The following is a 4,497-nucleotide window of genomic DNA, read 5'->3' on the forward strand; positions in this document are numbered from 1 at the left end:
TTTCCAACTCCTTGCTATTGTGAACAAAGCTGCAATAAACATGGGTGTGCATATATCTGCTTGGATGTCAGCTATGGTCTCTTCAGGGTATATAAGCATAATTAAGTGTTCTGGATTTCCCATTCTTCTCAATATTAGACAGTTTATTATGATCCACAGTCAGATGCCTTTGCATCGTCAGTAAAACACAAATAGACATTCTTTTAATATTCTCTATTTTCAGCCAAGATCTGGTATCAGATCTAAACCCATTCTGAACTTCTAGAAGTTCTCTTTGAATGATCTAGTACTGATAATTTTTAAATGATCTTCAATTGCGTTTTCTTATATTAATGATATTATTTGGTAATTTCCACATTCTATTGGATCTCCTTTCTTGGGACTGAGAACAAATACAGACCTCTTCAAGTCAATTGGCCAGGTAGGTGTCTTCCAAATTTCCTGGCACAGACTGATGAGCATGTCCAGTGCTGCATCTGTTAGTTGAAATATTTGGCATCCGTTCAATTCCTGGACCTTGTTTTTTTGCCAATTCCTTCAACACAGCTTGAACTTCTTTCCTCATCATCATTGGCTGTTTATCAGATGTTACTCCCTGGAATTTTTCAGTGTCTACCAATTCTTTCTTGTACAGTTGTTGTTGTTGTTGTTGTGTACCATTGAGTCAGAACGGACCCATAGCTGACCCTCTGGCAAGCTTTCAGAGGCAGTTAGCTAATCGCCCAGGGGGAGATTGCCCATCCTTCTCCTGTGGAGCAGCTGTTGGATTCAAACTTGTGTGCCTTTGGGATTGCAGTGCAGCTTTTTTTGCCACTAGGCCATCAATGCTCCCTTTTGTACAGTGACTCTGTGTATTGTACCTTCTTCACGCACCAACCTCACTCCTGCCCTGCTCCACTGGGCCAATTGGCAGCACCATGACAGGTGAAGAAGAGATTGACGTTGTTAACAATGCCAGCTTGCTCAGGTGCACAACCAACACTCTTGGTACCAGCAGTCAGGAAATCAAAAGACAAATTGCATTAAGAAAATTTGCTGTCAGCGACCTTTCCAGAGGACTAAAGAACAATGAAGTCAGTCTAGAGACTAAAATGTGCCTGATCCAAGCCATGCTCTTTGCAATTAGTTATTATGCATCAGAGAGCTGGACTGACTAAGGAGGAGAGAAGAAGAACTGATGTCTTTGAGCTGCAGTGCTGGAGAAAAGTCTTGAACATTTCATGGACTGCCAAGAGAACAATGAAGTTTGACCTAGAGAGGGTGAAACCAAGTTACTCCTTAGAGGCAAGGATTTTGAAGCTCTGTCTGACATACTTCGGGCATATAGCCCATAGAGACCAGTCTTTGGAGAAGTACATCATGCTTGAAAAGATGAAGAGACAGGACAAGAGAGGAATATCTTGGATGAGATCAATTGAAACAGTAACTGGGGTAATGAGAGTAGATGTGTTGGAGACAGTGAGACTCAAGATAGGGCAGAGTTCAGAGCTATTGTACATAGGTTTGCTGTGAGTGGCAGGCGACTCTATGGCACATAACAAGTTTTTTACTTTAAGAGATCACTTTTCTCTTTTGTAATAAGTTTTACAGATGTCCACCCACTTTGCCAGGTTTATGCATCCTTTAACAGTTCAGACATTAACATTATGGCAGTCTTTACTCTCAATCTTGGATAATATCATATTCATTATATGTGAGATCATATAGCTTTCTAATGCAGAAAAAAACAGCCTAGGCATAAACTTTTTATACCCATAGTCTAGTCTTGGAATATAGTTTTACTATGAACATTTTACTGATAAATGTGTAATTGCTATGATGTGGGCAGAGAGTTATCAGAAAGCATGGCTGTTGTTGTTAAGTGCCATCATATCGCTTGTGGCTCATTGTGACCCTATGTACAACAGTTCTGACTCCTTCCCTGTTCTGTACTGGCCTCATCGTCTCCACCACCGTCATCCCCATTATCCCAGTCACTGAGTCAATCCATCTCATTGAGAGTCTTCCTTTCTTGCGCTGTCCCTCTTCAAGGACTGGTCCCTCCTTGCAACATGCCCAAAGTATGTTAGGCAAAGCTTCCCTTTGTGAAAAGTAATGTTTTCAAACTTTGTAAATAAATCAGAGTAATATAAAAAAAATTAAAAAACAGAATCCTTGCCTCCAAAGAGCAGTGTGGTTTCATCCTCTCTAAGGCAAACTTGTTTGTTCTCCTAGCAGTCCATTCAATACTCTTCTCCAACTCCACAACTCAAAAGCTTCAATTCTCCTTCTAGCATCTTCAGTCATTGTCCTGCTTTCTGATGCATAGCAAGTAATTGAGAAGACCATGGCCTGGATCAGGTGCACCTTAGTCTCCAGATTGACATCATTGCTCTTCAATATTTTTGAGAAGTCCCTGACAGCTGATTTTCCCAATGCAATTTGTTTTTATATTTTCTGACTGCTGGTATGAAGAGGGTTGATTGTGGAGCCAAGCACACTGAAGTTGTTAACAATTTCAATCTCTTCACCGTCTATCATGATGTTGCCAATCAGCCCATTATTGAGAATCTTTATTTTATTTTTTTAATGTTTTTTTGAAAATACTTAAACATGTACATAGAGAGAGTGCAATGCAGCTCATTGTCTGTCACAGATGATGAGAAAGGACCACAAAGGTTAAAGTTCATAGGTCAGAGATTAATCACATATCTCCTTTCCCAATATTCTAGCGATCTTGCCTAGTGTCCGATCTAAAGCAGAAACTTTGTTTGTCCATGAGCCACTGTCATGTATTTGTAGTTGCTTGAAAAGAACTTTGGCCAATCGCTGAAGTTTTGCTTTATAAGGCGAGTCAGAACCAGAATTTTTTGCTTCCATCAAACTTTCAGATTCCTTGGCTCTGGAGTTCATCCGGGCTTTTATCTTTTCGGCTTTTTTTTTTTTTTTAAATTTCTCTGCCGCTCTTCTCTATCCTTCACAGATTCTTCTGGAGCGGAGCTTTCAACTACAATGTCAATAATATACTTCTTTAAGGAGAGATGTTCCACTTCTTCGTCTGAAAGTTCTCGCCCTTGGATACTGCTATTCTCTCTCACAGATTGCTGGTGTTTTTTTCCCTTTAATATGGCTAAAAAGATACACCTCTGACGAAATCAGGACAATGCAGAGAGAACATGGCTTCTTTCTTTCATGAGGGGTAAGTTTAGTGGCATAATCAGTATTTGCATGTCGTCCACTGCTTAACTTTGCAGCTGAGAATCTTTATCTCTTGATGTTGATCTTCAATCCATATTGAAGGCTGCATTCCTTGACCTTCTGCAGCAAATACCTCAGGTCCTCCTCAGTTTTGGCAAGCAAGATTGTGTCATCTGCAGGTGGTTGATGAAATTTCCTCCAATCCTGATGCCACATTCCTCTTCATAGATACCATAGACTGGTTAGTGAAGCACTAATATCTTTCAATCCATTATATTCAATATACGTTCAATCATATGTCCATATATGTTCAATCAATTTCAATATCTGATTTACATATTCCTCTATATGGTTTATTCTGGTTTATTCCCAGCCAGCTGGTGTACTATTTCTTCTTTGTAGGATACCATGCTTCTCCATAAAGAATTTGGAAAATTTTACACTGAATATTTCCTTATAGTTTCTTGTCATTATAACCGGGGTTTTTTTTGAGTCTTTTGTACACTACATGGCTATCTGTTTTCAGTACAAAAATGCATGAAACTAGAATTCAGGAAAGAAATCACAACCATAGTAATCAACAATAACTCCACATTTTTTCATTTGGTTTTCTAACTCATCCACTACTACACCTTCATCTAAAATGAGACAATCATGTTGTTGTTGTTATGTGCCATCGAGTCACCTTCAACTCATAGGGACTCCATGTACTTTGACTTTGAACACTGCTCTATCCTGAGCCAATCTCATTGACTACAACAGACCTAATCCCATGTCTCCAGTCACTGATTCAATCCATCTCAACTAGGGTCTCCCTTTCCTGTGCTGTCCCTCCACTCTTCCAAGCATCATGTCCTCCAAGAACTGATCCCTCTTGGCCATGTACCGAGAGTATAGCAGACAGAGCTTCAAAATCCTTGCCTCCAGGGAGCAGCTTGGTTTCACCCTCTCCTATCCTTATTTAGCTAAATCACCCACATTCATGTATTTCAGCCCAGCTCTTGAAGCAAGTTCTTTGCTTATAGTGGTTTTCCAACCCCTGGTGTACCAGTGAGCATGATGTTTGGCTGCAACATCGTCCTCATCGCGATGGCTCCTAGTGCTCCCCTCTATCTGCTTTTGATGTTTCCTGAATCATTCAAGATTTTCCTCATATTGTCTCTCAGTATTGCAACCCAAGGCTGTAGCAGGAGTATAGGCTTCCCAAGTTTGCCTCTCCCTTATTAGAGGATGTGTTGATCTATAACGGAGGAACATGAAAATGAGTGAGAATTCCCACAGTATCTTCTCTTATCTGCCTATCCAGGCTAGGTGAGAATT

At 40.2% G+C, this 4,497-nt stretch overlaps 1 pseudogene; it reads right to left on the reverse strand.

Moving 5' to 3' along the window:
• Positions 1–3,465: 3,465 nt before the first annotated feature.
• LOC102859182 lies at positions 3,466–4,253 on the reverse strand (annotated as a pseudogene).
• Positions 4,254–4,497: the final 244 nt, after the last annotated feature.

The sequence above is a fragment of the Elephantulus edwardii genome, unplaced genomic scaffold (assembly GCF_000299155.1).
Source record: "Elephantulus edwardii isolate Elephantulus edwardi_28Jun2011 unplaced genomic scaffold, EleEdw1.0 scaffold00095, whole genome shotgun sequence".
Taxonomy (NCBI): Eukaryota; Metazoa; Chordata; class Mammalia; order Macroscelidea; family Macroscelididae; genus Elephantulus; species Elephantulus edwardii.